At 34.3% G+C, this 16,544-nt stretch overlaps 1 protein-coding gene across 2 annotated transcripts in view; it reads right to left on the bottom strand.

The window, feature by feature from the left end:
- Positions 1-15,935, bottom strand: part of LOC148948301 (zwei Ig domain protein zig-8-like) — a 579,089-nt gene extending 563,154 nt beyond the window's left edge. For both annotated transcript variants that reach the window (XM_089093876.1, XM_089093881.1), the window contains exon 1: positions 15,833-15,935. The gene's annotated coding sequence lies outside the window, so the exon portion shown is untranslated. The remainder of the gene's footprint in view (positions 1-15,832) is intronic.
- Between the last annotated feature and the right edge of the window lie 609 nt (positions 15,936-16,544).

Raw genomic sequence — 16,544 nt, 5'->3', positions numbered from 1 at the left:
AGTGCATAGACGCTAACACTGTAAAACAAGTTAAAAGGGGAGTTTATCATTTGACTCCTGAATGACTCATATGCTACAGAACTGCTTTTAAACTAAATGTTTAAATTAAATCATATAGAAATTGATATGCTTTTTCTTTAAGATTATTTAATTTTCTTTTTTTTGTGGACGACTATTCTTTAATAAAAGACCATTCAAATGAGGAAACTGGAGTTGTAAATTAGCTGTCAAAATATGACAATTTTTTCCTATCTTTTTTTTCTATTTGACAGAGTTTTGGCAGTGTTTATTTTATTGAAATTCGATGTGGTTGTCACATCATGGATCGTAGGAACAAATGGCACTTTTTCGCTGTCTCGTTTAGCCATATCGCTGATCGACAAGCCGATCCTTAGGGATATTGAACAAAGGGTAGCTCAGTGCAACCGTGTGAATTACTTCCTATTACCCGTTTTCCTCATTATTATCACTGGTAGCACAAATTATTCAAATAATTCCTCTCATAGAAGATGAGCTACTTGTTGAAAGCATTTACAATAGCTCTTCTGGGCTATTTTTTTGTCATTTTTTGGCCTTAGGTGTAAGATTTTATTATAAGTGTTTTTTTTATTCCTTAAGGGCTGTCTTGTGGACAGTAGCTGGGGGTGAAAAGCACACATCAAAGGTATACAGCCTAATACGGTTATAGATTTCTAACAGGCCTTTCCAACAATTTTTTTTCGGGTACTAAGTGTGGCTTGAAGCACAGTAGCACACTAAGTGTGCCTCGAAGTTTGTCATGATGGTGATGCATGCTTAAAGACAGTACTGCCATGTTTGATAGGTTATTTTTAACTTTAATTTCTTTTGTTAAGATCAAATGTTCAGAACAACCTTGCTTTTAACAAGCAACATTTGCGAAAACGTTCTCGGAAGAAAATTACGCCAGACAAGCATGGGCACAAAATTGGTCAATTACCAAAGAATTGGTAAGTTGGACATCTGTTATATACCTTTTGTCTTTGGTAAGAACAATCTACAAAAGCTGCTTTGAATGGAGTGGTATCTTGAATATGTTATTGGTCGTTCTCTGGCTTCAAATTTAAAATTCAAGATTTATTAGTTGCGAAAACAGATTTTCAAACATGATTTGGTACAGAAGAACTGAATCTTCATCAGGTCTATTTTTCATCCATTATCAGGAAATCTGGCCGACGAAATGAATATACGCCCGATTTTGAACTGTCTAAGAGCTAGGCGGACATTTTTACCAGCAAATAAACAGCAAGATTTTACTTATTTGAAAAATAATTTTAAGAGAATTTTTTTTTTTAACTCAGATAGTTCAGGAGTAACCTGTTCGACAAGTTTTGCCAGTCGTTGTGCTATGCAAGATACCGGGATGTGGAAAAATAAACCTGTTCGACAAGTTTTGCCAGCCATTGCGCAATGCAAGATACTGGGATGTGGGAAAATAAACCTGTTCGACAAGTTTTGCCAGTCGTTGCGCAACGCAAGATACTGGAATGTGGGAAAATAAACCTGCTCAACAAGTTTTACCAGCCGTTGCGCTATGCAAGATACCGGGATGTGGGAAAATAAACCTGTTCGACAAGTTTTGCCAGTCGTTGTGCTGTGCAAGATACCGGGATGTGGGAAAATAAACCTGTTCGACAAGTTTTGCCGGCCATTGCGCAATGCAAGATACCGGGATGTGGGAAAAGAAACCTGTTCGACAAGTTTTGCCAGTCGTTGCGCTGTGCAAGATACTGGAATGTGGGAAAATAAAGCTGTTCAACAAGTTTTACCAGCCGTTGCGCTATGCAAGATACCGGGATTTGGAAAAATAAACCTGTTCAACAAGTTTTGCCGGCCATTGCGCAATGCAAGATACCCGGATGTGGGAAATAAACCTGTCCGACAAGTTTTGCCGGCCATTGCGCAATGCAAGATACCGGGATGTGAGAAAATAAACCTGTTCGACAAGTTTTGCCAGTCGTTGTGCTATGCAAGATACCGGGATGTGGGAAAATAAACCTGTTTGACAATTTTGCCGGCCATTGCGCAATGCAAGATACCGGGATGTGGGAAAATAAACCTGTTCGACAAGTTTTGCCAGTCGTTGTGCTGTGCAAGATACCTTGATGTGGGAAAATAAACCTGTTCGACACGTTTTGCCTGTCGTTGTGCTATGCAAGATACCGGGATGTGGGAAAATAAACCTGTTCGACAAGTTTTGCCGGACATTGCGCAATGCAAGATACCGGGATGTGGGAAAATAGACCTGTTCGACAAGTTTTGCCAGTCATTGTGCTATGCAAGATACCGGGATGTGGGAAAATAAACCTGTTCGACAAGTTTTGCCGGCCATTGCGCAATGCAAGATACCGGGATGTGGGAAAATAAACCTGTTCGACAAGTTTTGCCAGTCGTTTTACTGTGCAAGATATTGGGATGTGAGAACTTCATCCCCCGTAAATATTATCCCCCCTCTTCACTAGATGAGTTTAGTTCCACTTATCTTTAAGTATGACCATACCCCTCATTTTGTTACCATTATCAAGCATCTTATAATACTTGAAATGAAAATTTATCGTCCAGCTAATAATTATACCACAAACATGTCGGAGAAGTATTTGTTGTTTTGTTTTTTTTAAGGGAAAACTTTTTTTCAGAATCAAAATCCTTTATTAACATAAAAGCTTTCGTAGTCAGGGTTTAAATCCCGACTAAATCGCGCTATTATTTACAAAGTAAACAAAGACACAAAAAAAATTAATACACATGTCACTTATTGTAGACAGAAACATAAAAAGGCACAAACGAATTGCTGAAGTGATTAGTGCGACATTTGGGCTGGGCTAGCTTTGTTGCTTTTGATCTTGTAGTTACTTTTTTTGTCAGCATTGGGGGTAATATATTTCTGTGTTTATCACTTGTCAGAAGAAATTGGCCAAATTTACAGATAAGTTGAAAACGGCGATCGTGGAGTGACGGCAAATTTAGTTTAGACAGTGCTGATTCGTAATTGGTGTACTGATCAGACAGTATGGCCTTCACCGCTCTTTTCTGGACTGATTCGAGTACTTCGCTCATATAGGCAGTGTTCTGATCCTGTGGACCCCATACAGGGCACGCAAACTCTAATATCGGGTGAATATATGTCAGGTAGGCTGTTTTCAATTGCGGCACTGAAAAACCAAATCTTCGCATCAGTAAAAGGGTACGCATGGCACAGTTCGCCTTTTTCACTACCTCTTGGACGTGGAGGCTAAACGAACAGTCAACGTTGAACGTAACACCGAGAATAACTGCCGACGATACGCATTGGTATGGTGGAGGGAGGCACTGAAAATCCCTTTTGAGAGGGTTAAATCGAAGAATTTTGGTTTTCGTTTTGTTGATTTGGACGCTGTTTTCAGAACACTGGTCTCTAAAATTTTCGATAAATGATTCACTGAACTGGGGAACGGTTTGAGACTTCTCAATGAGGTATTTTAAGAGGGTGGAAAGGTCATCTACGAATTTGAACCGTACGTCAAAATCGGCAAGGACAAAGTTGATCACTGCCAAGAACAACAAGGCAGCGAGTTTAGTGCCTTGTGGGGCACCACACGTAAGCTCAGACCATTCCGAATCAGTATCACCCGGGTAGAGACCATATACACTCTATAGTCGGTCGTGTAAGAAATCTATTATTAATAAGAGAATATGTCTGCAAGCTCCCATAACCTTCAGATTGTTCACTGCAGTATAATGGTGTATCAAGTCGAAGGCTTTTCTATAGTCGGCTAGGAGGAGATCTACAATTGTGCCTCCTTGGTCAAGCCATTCAACAATAAGGTGATACAGACGCACAAGATAAACAGTTGTACTACTACCTTTCAAGCACCCGTATTGGTATGGATCAAGAGAGCCCTGGATTTGTGACATAAGTTTACGATATATAAATGATCCCGCTACCTTAGAGAGGTTCGGAACTATTGAAATTGGGTGGAGTTGGTCGCAAGAATTTGGGTTTTTCACTTTTGGAATGACGCGCACATAAGCTCTCTTCCAAACACTGGGGATCACTTGTTCGCGAAAACACTGGTTAATAATAGAGCTGAGTGGCTTTGCGAGAAAGATGGAGAACTCGCGTAACAACTTGACAAGGGGTTCACCAGGGTAAGATGCACAGTTTACTTTCAGTTTCCGAAGTTCCTTAAAGACGGCATATTCAGATACTTCACATACCTCATCAGTCCCGGTGTCAGCAATGATATTCTCAATTTCTGAGTTTGTGATTGATGGGTATGTGGTGCATATGCCGGAGAAAAATTTGATCACTTCAGTAGCTGATGTCAGTGTGCCGTCATCTTTGAGTAGTCTCAGGTCCTTTGGCGTTGATTTTTTTTATTTTATTTTTTGAGTAGTAAGTCATAAGAAAGATGTTAAAAGTAGAACAGCCAAGGCTCGGGGTGTTTTTTCACAGTTAAAAAAGTTTGGATGAATAGGAAGATAAGTCTGCAAACCAAGATTAGAATATTAGAAGCTACAGTGATGACAGTTGTCAAATATGGCTCTGTAGCATGGACACTTTTAAAAGTGGATGAAGATTTGCTAGATGTTTTCCAGAGAAATTGCTTAAGGATTGTTCTGGGTACCCGGCTGACTGACCGTATGTCAAACAATAGGCTATACGAAAAATGTGGTTCAACACCGCTCTCTAGGGCTATAATGAAAGAAAGGTTGAGGTAGCTAGGGCACGTTGTGCGGATAAAGGATAGAAGATTGCCGACGATTGTTCTTTTCGGCCAACCGTCGAGGGCTAAACGGAAAGCAGGTCGTCCTCGTCTGGGGTGGGAGGATGTTATAAAGAAAGATTTAATGGAAATGGGAACTTCGTGGGCGGTTGTGAAAAGGGAAGCTTTGAATAGATTGGGGTGGAGGAGAAGCGTGCGTAGTTGTTAGTAGTAGTATTACCTGGTAGTTTTTGTTACAGCGGATTTTTTTTTCCCATAATAAGAGCTTACATTTTGCCAATTCCTGGATAACCTTTCTAGTTCTGTTGCTTTAAAAAGGAATGTTAATACCTCTAACCGGTTTTGGGCCTAAAATTACTTCCTACGACCTATCCCCCTCTTATACAAAACGGAAAATAGTGGCAAAAAATACAATCTTTAGGGATTGCTATTAATCCACATGGTGGTGCTCGATTGGAACATAGTTAATTGAATGCCATGAGCAGATGTGAAAAAATAATACTTTCCATTTAGCTATTTTTATGAGATTTCAATTTAAATAGGTATCAGACAACTTCAAAGAAATCCATTCGTTTTTCTTTGCCTTAAAACTTACATCTGAAAAAGGGAGGTATTTAGACGAGATAAAATTGATCGGTATAAATTTTAGTTTCTGCTTAAGAAATGTTGTGCTAGGATAATATTAATTGTGATAGTTTCATTTGGAGGAGAATTAAGGGAAAATGAAAAATGTCTAATTCTGTGTGTTTCTGGTTCCTTTTATGGCTCATTTTAATTTCTGTTGATTTTAGCGTTCATCTATTAATCTATTATAGATCTAAATTTGTATATTTAAGTGTGATTATTTATTTTAGTTCTGTTCATTTAGGATGTCATTTAAACATTGATGGTACTTTTTGTTCGCTTTAATTTAGAATTAAATAAAAAAAAAGATTTTCACCTGAAATCAGGGAGCAGCATTAATACTTAAAACGAACAGAAATTATTGCGTATATGAGGGGGTTAGCCCCTCGTCAACCCCTCGCTCTGTACGCTGAAGTTCAAATTTTTTTCCAATTCTTTAAGAATAACCCCTGAATTACAAAGCCGTTTAATTAGAATAAATAGCTCTTTTGAAAGTGCTAAAAAAAAAACTTTAGCACAAAGAGCGAGGTATTGACGAGGGGGCCGACCCCCTCATATACGTAATAACTTATGTTGATTTTAATTTTAATGTTGTTCCTTACTTTTAGTTGAAATCAACTTGTTTTTTTTATTTAATTTCTGATTGTTTTTAAATAATAATAGGAAATCTTGCCCCCCCCCACGGAAAATTCCCTTCCCCATGAAAAATTCCTCAATGGAAAGATACTTCAACGTAACCCCCTACCCCCGCCCCTCCCCCCAGCAGAAAAAAATCCCCCTTGAAAACGTCTGTATATTTCGCAATTACCAATACTAGGCTATATGTAAACAATGGGCAAAGTTCATAGCTTGCAGCCCTTCCTCCGGAGACTGTGGGGGATCAAGTCATTCTCAAAGACATATTTATTAAATTTTTCGACTATGTTAAACAAAATGGCTATCTCAAAATTTTTGATCGGGTGACTTTGGGAAAAAATGAGCGGGGGAGGGGGCCTAGTTCCCCTCCAATATTTCCGTCACTTAAAAAGGACACTAGAACTTTGAATTCCCCTTCGTATTAGCCCTTTTACGATATTCTAGGACCACTGGGTCGATACCATCACCCCTAGGGAAAAAAACACAAAAAAAAAAAAAAAAAAAATACGCATCCGTGATCTTTCTTCGGTCAAAAAAAAAAAAATTCCACATTTTTGCATATATAAGCTTGAAACCTCTACAGTGGGGTTATCTAAAACGCTGAATCTGATGGTGTGGTTTTCATTAAGGTTTTATGACTTTTAAGGGGTGTTTCCTCCTTTTTTCTAAAATAAGGCAAGTTTTCTCAGGCTTGTAACCTTTGATAAGCAAGATTAAACTTGATGAAACTTATATATTTGAAGTCAGCATTAAAATTCAATCTTTGATGTATCTATTAGTATCAAAGTTCCGTTTGTCAGAGTTTAGGTTACTCTTGAGCCGGGTCGCTCTTACTTACAGTTTGTTACCACGAACTGTTTTACTGCTACATATCTTTATTTCTGACTGTTGAAGGTTTTAATATGACTCTTCACTTTTCTTTGAAAAACTTCTGTTTTGGAAAACTTTTTTTTTTAATTACTACATATGATTCCATTGTTGGACGTAAGCAAATGATCATCAAATAAACTTTGACTCAGACAAGCTATAAGGATGCATTCTTAGAATCAAATAACCAAGACTATTAAAATAAAAATACTTTTTAACCCTGGACCCCTGTTAGGTCCATCCATAGCTGAAAACAAGAACTTTGAGAATTTATTGCAAAATTATCAAGTTTTATAAGGTGGTACTACCACCTGACTCTCACGGCTCAATGAGGCAACACTGATAAAAATGTGCTACCACCGTGGTAGCACAATTCTATCAGTGCTGCCTCATTGAGCCGTGAAAATCTATAAGCAAAACTAATCAGCTTAATTTGACAATGCTATTCGTTCGCAGAAATTCAAATATTAATAACGTGTTGGTTCCCAAAGACAGCTACTCCTTTAAAGGAAAGCTATACATTCTTCAACTGTTTTGTGCCGTACGTTACTTTTTTGATGACTTTTCATCATCTTTCCTTTTCTTCGTTTTTTTTTAATGCCAAACCCGCTATTACCAAACCGCACAGCTTCACATGGAATTCAATTTCATTAGAAATTGAATTCCAAAGTTTCCGATTTTCTTAGGATCGATATGGCAATATAGAATTCCACTTACCCAATTAAAACATAAAGATTTTACGTTTGTTGTACTTGGTACTTTGATATTGTCAGGTAATAATATATAAACATTGATGTTTTTATGTGTTTATTTGTTGTCAGGTAATAATATATTTGTATTGTAATATAAAGCAAGAATGAACATAACAAAGGTTTTAATTTTACACTTTTCCTCTGATCTTACTGAGAGATTTTTGAATATTTACTATACTGTAGCTATACAGTAATGTTCCTTTCCACAAACATTGTGAAAACGTTGTATCCTACTATTTTTAACGCCATCTAGATACTCTTTTTCATATTTAAACATTGATTTGTCTCTTCTAATTTTTGATTCCGTAAAAAGTGTTAAAGAATTTTTCTTTTTGTCAGTTTTTGCTTTGCCTTTTATTTGCCTACTAGAATTATTTTTTATGTTAATGAAGTTTGTTTGCGTTCTGTAAGGGTATCTGTTCGTACTTTTATATGATTTCATCTATTTCATACTTTATGTTCAGTGGCTATTTATAGTTCTTGGTTCCTTTGTTTATTTTTATCTTGCTATTGCATGACGTTTGTATTTTTTTTCATAAAATTTTCTATCTACAGATCTGTAATATTTTGTAGCTGTAAAAAGTTGATCTAATTTGAAGCTCCTAGCTTCATATTGCAAAGCAACTCATAACTGTATTTTCTATATTAGCGCAACTACAGTACTTCAAAACGTCTAAAAATGTTTATGATGACGTTCAAAACGTAATAAGCACCACTAAAGCATTGATGAGACTCCCTACTTACGTCCAAAATACGTTATGGTATACAGATTTGGAAAAGGAATTTACGGCGTCTATAAAACTATTTGATCTTTAATAGAATTAAATAAAAAAAACAAGTTTTTTTAACTGAAAGTAAGGAACGACGTTAGAACTTAAAACGAACAGAAATTATCCCGTATATGAAAGGGACTGTCCCCTCCTCAACACCTCGCTCTTTACGCTAAAGTTTTTAAGGATGTTGAGGAAGGTGTTAAGGATGGGACAGCTCCTTTCATATATGGGATAATTTCTGTTTGTTTTTTAGAGTTTTGGTTGCCATTGAGCCGGGTTGCTCCTTACTTACAGTTTCTTACCACGAACTGTTTGAAATCTATATATTGAATATATATAGAGTAATACATATATATATATATATGTATATATATATATATATATATATATATATATATATATATATATATATATATATATATATATATATATATATATATATATATATATATATATATATATATATATATATATATATATATATATATATATATATATATATATATATATATATATATATATATATATATATATATATATATATATATATATATATATATATATATATATATATATATATATATATATATATATATATATATATATATATATATATATATATATATATATATATATATATAATATATAAAGTTATATTTTAAATTGCTATAATATAAAAGCTATTTAATATATAGCAGCGACTGCAGCTGTAGCACCAAGCAACCAAAGATTCAAAGCTTCACATTTTACTCCCCTTTCATGAACCTCTAATTTCATTTAAGCCTTCCCTTGTGACCTGATCCTACCCCATTCGGGGAGTGACCTGCTTTTCGTTTGGTCCAAGTTGGATGATGAAAGAGCATAATTTTTGGCAATCTTATATTTAATGTATAAAAATCAGTAGTTTTAAGTTGGAAAAAACAGGAATAACAAATGACTAATCCAACAATAATCAAATGACTAATAATAATAACTGATAATAACCGAAAAATTGTAAGCGATTGAAAAGAAAAGGTAAAAAAGAGCTTTATAAAGCTGAAAAGGTAGAATTGAGTATGTAAACATGAAGGCTCTGAACATATTCAGATTTATGAATATAAATATATAAGAATATATAATATTAATATATAATAGAATATATTATATTTATGTTACCGTGAATGTCCGAAATCTGTTTAATGTCGACATTCACCGGTGAATGTCCGAAATTCCTTTTTCTCTGCTTGGATTCAATTGGCTTTGAGAGTCAACTTTTGCATGCTATGATGGTAAAAGTTAAACTTGTGTTAGGTTAGATTAGGTTAGTTTAGGTTACGTTAGGTTGGATTAGGTTAGGTTATGTTAAATTTGGTTATAAATATCAGAAATATCTTTAAAGCCTAACTTAATCTAACCTAACCAATCCTAGTCTAACCTAACCTGTCGTCATCAAACCTAGCATTAAATTGAAAAAGTTGACTGGTAAGGCTGACTTAATCTAAGGAAAAAAAAGATATTTTGGATATTCACCGGTAAATTTCGACTTTCACCAACTTTTGGACATTCACGGTAACATATATGTAATATATAATATAAAGACTATAATATAAATGTGAAGGAAGTCCAGTGAACCCTAAATGACCAAGAAATCCAAGAGTGGCAAGCTCATAAGGACCAATCTATGTCTTTGAGGTTTTACTCCCAAGCTAAAGACTATTGAGGGAGGAGGTTTATTTAAAATTTGGGTTGAACAAAGAATATTTGAAGAATTCGAGTTTTTTTCAACTGAAAGTAACAGCAACATTAAGACTTAAAACGAACAGAAATTATTATTTAGATGAGGAGGGTTGCTCTTCCTCAAAACCTCACTCTTTACACTAAAGTTTGAATTCTGTCCCAATCCTTTAAGAGCGACTCCTGAAACACTGTGTTCGTTTAATTAGAACAATAAGAAGCTTTTTTTAAAACTAAATAAGACTTTAGCGTAAAGAGTGAGGTGTTAAGGAAGAGCAACTCCCCTCATAAACGAAATATTTTCTGTTAGTTTCAGGTTTTAATGTTTCTCCTTTGTTTTTGTTGAAAAAACTTGTTTTTTTTTAATATGAATATATAAGAATGAGCTACCTTTAATAATCATCTTTGGAAAGTGTTTAAAAGTGTAAGGATGTGTTTGAATCATCTTCAAACACATCTTTCGCAAAGTGATTAAGGAGTAGCAACGATAAAAATAGCTAACAAAATTGTACAGCTTGACCCTAGTGTGTCGACCTCAAGGGCTAGTATTTTTTTTTTTTCATGTAGAGTTTGCCTGTGACAAGCACTTACGGTACTGTTGTAGAAGTAGCCATGAATCTGAATAGGAAACTATCTATTAGTAAAACCTGCTCTTCTAATTCATGCCTTGCAGGTATGTTGACTTGATATATTTGTCCTTATTAAGCTTGTTTATTTACTCTCAGATGTATTTTTGATAATATTAATTTTTTTCAAAACTAGGGGAGCAAAATTGCCATCTTTTATGAATATCATTATTATTTTGTTATTTTTTCAAACAGTTCGTGGCAATGAACTATAAGTAAGGAGCTGCCCGATTCAATAGTAACCGAAATTCTAAAAAAACGGAGTTTTGACACCAATTGATACATCAAAAGAATTATATTTTTATGCTGATTTCAAATATATAAGTTTCATCAGGTTTTGTCCTACCCATCAAAAGTTGTGTGCCTGAGAAAATTTAAGCTATTTTCGAAAAAACGGGGGAAAACCCCCTAAAAGTCATAGAACTTTAATGAAAATTGCACCAACAGATTCAGCATATCAGAGAACCCTAATATAGAAGTTTCAAGTCCTATGTGTAAAAATGTGGAATTTTGTATATTTAGCCAGAAGAAAGATCACGGATGCGTGTTTATTTTTTTATTTATTTTTTCTTTTGCCAGGGTGATCGTATCCCACCAGTGGTCCTAGAATATCACGGGGGGACTCATTCGGACGGAAATTAAAAGTTCTATTGCCCTTTTTAAGTGACCAAAAAATGGATGGCAACTAGGTCCCGTCCAACGCTCATTTTTGTTTCCCAAAGTCACCCGATCAAAATTTTGAGATACCCTTTTTGTTCAACATGGTCGCAAAATTTAATTACTATGTCTTTGACGATGAATTTAATCCCCCACAGTCCCCGGGAGAAGGACTGAAAGTTGTGAACTTTGCCCAATGTTTACATATAGTATTGGTTATTGGGAAGTATACAGAAGTTTTCAGGGGGAATTTAGTCTGGTAGTTGGGGGAGGGAGGAGTGGGGTGGGTCGGGGGTTACGTGGGTGTATCTTTCCATGGAGGAATTTTTCATTAAGGAAGGGACTTTGCTATGAAGGGGGCGTCAGATTTCCCAGCATTATTTAAAAAAACGATCAGCAATTAAACAATAAAAAAAACAATTTTTTAGACTGAATGTAAGGAGCAACATCAAAATTTAAAACGAACAGAAATTCTTACGTATATGATTGGTTTCGCTCCCGAGTCATTACCTCGCTCTTTACGCTGAAGTTTTTTTTGTACTTTCATCAGAGCTGTTCATTCTAATTAACGGTTTTTGTGATTAAGGGGTCATTCTTAAAGAATTGGAACAAAGTTTGAACTTTGGCATAGACAGCGAGGTATTGACTAGGGGGCGAACCCCTAATATACGAAATAAAAATATACGAATATCGAAGTTTGTTACGTAATTTAATTTGTAAGTTACGTCAGAATAAAATTTCAAGAAAGCCATTTAGCAAAAAAAAGTAAAATAAATATGTAAATTTTGTTTTAATTATTCATGTACGGTGAGTCAAAATCAAAGCTACATTAATTCAAAAACGGTCAGAAATTAAATAAAAAAAAACAAATTTTTAACTGAAAGTAAGCAGCGACATTAAAACTTAAAACGAACAGCAATTATTCCGTATATGAAAGAGGCTGTCCCCTCCGCAACGCCTCGGTCTTTACGCAAAAGTTTGACTAAGTCTCACAACTTTTTTTTTTTTAACGATGAAAAAACTTTAGCGTAAAGAGCTAGGCGTTGAGGAGGGGACAACCCCTTTCAACCCCTTAATTTCTGTTCGTTTTAAGTTTTAATGTTCGCTGCTTACTTTCAGTTAAAAAAACTTGTTTTTGTTTTAGTTTTGTCAAAGAAACGACTGCAGGTTTAGTGTTCAAGGATAATACATAATATAATTGTAAAACATGTTTTAATGATTCTAAATAAGAATTCAATTCAATATCGTTTATTCATGGACATAATTAAATAAACGTTTTATTTCTAGACAGGGTTGTCATGTTTTTCATGGATAATACATTCCATATGGCAGAAACATATTTTCGAAATTTTCCCAATTTACCCATTTCCCTAAGAACTAGCAAGTTTTTATCAAATTTACATCCTAAATACGTTTTTCTTATTATTTTTAATTTTGTTGGCCCAATTCAATTTTGTCACTTTCAAAAATTATTACTTGTAATCTCAAATAGATTTTGCCATTATGAATTTGTTTTAATCTAGGATGAAAAATCTTTGTTTTGTCTAAAGGAAGTTAAAAATTACTATTGTTGTTATCATTTTTATTACTGTTATAATTATTATTTTGTAACTCAGTGAAACAAGAGTGGGATATTGTTTCACAAAACCAAAAAGTGTAGACCGTGTTGAATTACATGATTAACTTATAAAGTATGTTCTACCGATTATAAATAGGTACAATTGTTAGAAACAATTGTTATGCCTTCTTGGACAATACTTTTCAAGTTGAAAAAGTCTTTCTTCAAAATATTAACAATTTCTCTTACAGTAAGGATATTTTTACCAAATATTTAACCCAAATATGCTTTTTTGTCAGTTTAATTAGCCGATTTTTTTTTTTACTGTCCCAATGTGGGGGGAGGGAATTCCCAGCATAAAAGCAATAGTATTAGCCTGATAGGATAACGAAGTATGGTCCTAGTAATATTTATTTTCAAAAAATGGCCATCACAAGTCCAGATGGGCCCAAGTCGCACAAAGAGGGCTTAGGGCAGGAGAGCCTCATAGAGTTGACTCTGACTCATCAACAATTGACTCATCAACAATTGACTCATCAACAAGTACAAAATTATAGATTACTCTCAAGAACAATACGGCTGTGAGAAACTATTAATGTATTATTTTATTAATTATCCCATCATATTAACGAGGATATGACGTATCCCCGCTTCTATAGGCAATAAAAAAAAGAAACAAGTTTTTTTTTCAATTGAAAGTAAGGAGCAACATTAAAACTTAAACGAGCAGAAATTATTGTGTATGTGAGGGGGATCCCTCCTCAATAGCTTACTCTTTACATGAAAGTTTGAATTTTTATTTCAATTATTTCAGAAAGACTCCTGAAACACAAAGGCCGTTTACTTAGTATAATAAGCTTTTTTCAAACGATCTAAAAAAAAAACTTGATGAGGCGGCAATACCCTTCGTGTATGTAATGATTGTTCCTCGTTTTAAGGTTTAATGTTGCTACTTACTTTCAGTTAGAAAACTTATTTTTTACTTAATTCCAGATCGTTTTTTGAAAATTGCCGGGAAATCTTATTCCCCCTCCATGGTAAATCTCCTTCCCTAGCAAAAAATCCTCCATTGAAAGATTCTTTCATGTACCCCATCAGCGTAACAAAATACCACCCCCCCCACACACAAAAATGTCTTTATACCTACCAATAATCAATAATATATGTAAACAAGGGGCAAATTTCATAGCTTGCAGCCCATCTCCCAGGGACTATGGGGGGTTAAGTCATCCTCAAAGAAATAGTTATTAGATCTTCCAACTATACTGAACAAAACAGCTATCTCGAAATTTTAATCGTGTAGACTTCGGGGAAAAAGAGGCGCGGGAGGGGGTTACCTGCCCTCCAATATTTTGGTCATTTAAAAAAGGGATTGTAACTTTTGATTTCCAAACAAAGGTCACCCCTGATACCATATGATCACCCCTGAGGCAAAAAATAACAAATAAACATGCATCAGTGATCTCTCTTCTGGCAAAAAATACCAAAATTCCACATTTTTTTATATAGGAGCTTGAAGCCTCTACAGTAGATTGCTCTGATATGCTGAATCTGATGGTATGATTTTCACCAAGATCACTTGATGTTTGGGGCTGTTTCGTCCCTTTTTCAAAAATTGGCCAAATGTTCTCAGGCTTGTAGCTTTTCATGTGTAACATTAAACTTGATGATTTTTTTTATATTTTGAATAAGTGTCAAAATTCCGTTCTTTTGATGTATCTAGAGTTATCAAGGCTCTTTGTCTTATAGTTATGGTTATTTTTGAGCCGCGTCGTTCCTTACTTACTGTTCGTTACCACGAACTGTTTGATATTCATTAATTATGTATTCTGGAAAGAAAACCTGGAAAGAAAATGCTGGAAAGAAAACCAGAAATAATTCTAAGATTGGTAAGGCGGGACAGTAGCTAATCTAAGCAGTCTTGATAACCTTGATTTATCTGGAAAAAGTATGGGGAAAACGAATATATTTACAAAACACTGAGAAAAGAAGGGTATGATGGAAGATAAGAAAATATATAAAAATAATAAAAAAGATATACAAAACAGATACTTAAAAGGATATAAATGACACAAATAACAGTAAATATATTTAAATGTATACTCTAGTCAGAAAGTGAGGATGATATTTAGTCATGAGTGGGAACAAATCTCGCATTTTTGTAAAATTAGTTGCTATTTTTGTTACCCAGAAGTAACAAAATAATAACAAAATAATAAAATAACAAAAAGTAACGAAATAACAAAAAAGTAACAAAATAACAATAAATAACGAAGTAACAAAATAACAAAGTAATAAAACAGTTTGGCTCAAGAAGTATGCGTACTCCTAATACAGCCTTAGACAAGAGGTCTAGGGGGGGAGGCAACAGAAGCAATACTAGTTGAATTTTTTGTGAAGGCTGAATATGTCAACTTATTTCATTAAAATAGCATTTATGTGTGTGGTAAACTGTGCTAAACTACTAAACACAGCAAAACTGTATGTGTTTACCTTTCAGGAATTCCTTAGGTTTGTCATATTTTTTGCTATGCGACAAAAAAATAAGAACATCGTCATTTAAACTTTTTTGAGAAAATTCATAGACAAAAATGGTCATGGATAAGTCATTTCAATTTTTGGTAGGGAATTAGAAGGAAATTTTACCAGAGAGTGTCCTATTATGGCCCTTCCAGGACTATTTTTTGAAAATTTCAAATCCTACATTGATCTATCCTCTAATTATTCTCCTAGGATCTCACAAATTGTTTCCTTGGGATCCTTGATGCTAATTTCGACAAAAATCTTTTTCTGAGCCGACTTTCATAACTCTGGTCACCTGACTTGCCTATATTTTTATGAGGCTAGTGAATTTCCACTTATTTTATTTAAATAGCACGAAAAGTAAATTATGTGTGTTTACCGTCATTGAATTCCTTAGCTATATCCGATTTTTCACAATGTAAAACAACTTTCAAACTTTCTAACAGTTGAGAAACAGAACTAACATTCTTGGGGCAAACTGGGAACAAGAAGTCTTTCCCGAAGCGCGATTTCATAAACCTCTGTAGAACAAACATCGCGCATTCTTCCCGGGAAATAGTGTTAAAAAAATTCTCTCTTGTTTCCTCTCTTTTGCCCGAGTTCAACAATGATTTGTAATTAAGTTATTTATATGGATCTATATATAACATTGATGACAAGCCCTCTTATTTTTACTTAAGATTCCAAATCAAAAGTTTTTGCTAATGTCTAAAGTAGTATAATATCTTTTATTGATTGTATTTCCTAATTTCATGTGGAAGTACGTCAGTTTATTTGTGTCATAGTTTTGTTTTATTTCTAACAAAAAAAGAGCTTTTAGAATAACTAAATTCAACCCAATAATTTTTCCTGGTCTTAATTGACTTTTAAAGATTAATGAAAAGATTCAAATAAAAGAATTTTATTTAGCAATATTCCACATTCAAAAGTAATGGATTGATTCTGTTATTATGTTTTTGAAACTGAATTTCTTATCCTTTGATATTGCTTTTTTGCTGATGAAATAGTAGGTTTTGTTCAAGTATAGTAAAAGCACTGCATTTAGCCCTAGTGGATCCTTTAAATCTTCATTACGATGGGACCATCTACTT

The sequence above is a fragment of the Artemia sp. Qi Xiang Cuo genome, chromosome 9 (genome assembly GCF_049724085.1).
Source record: "Artemia sp. Qi Xiang Cuo chromosome 9, ASM4972408v1, whole genome shotgun sequence".
NCBI lineage: Eukaryota > Metazoa > Arthropoda > Branchiopoda > Anostraca > Artemiidae > Artemia > Artemia sp. Qi Xiang Cuo.
The sequence above is the reverse complement of the archived record's forward strand: the minus strand, read 5'-3'. Positions and strand labels throughout refer to the sequence as shown.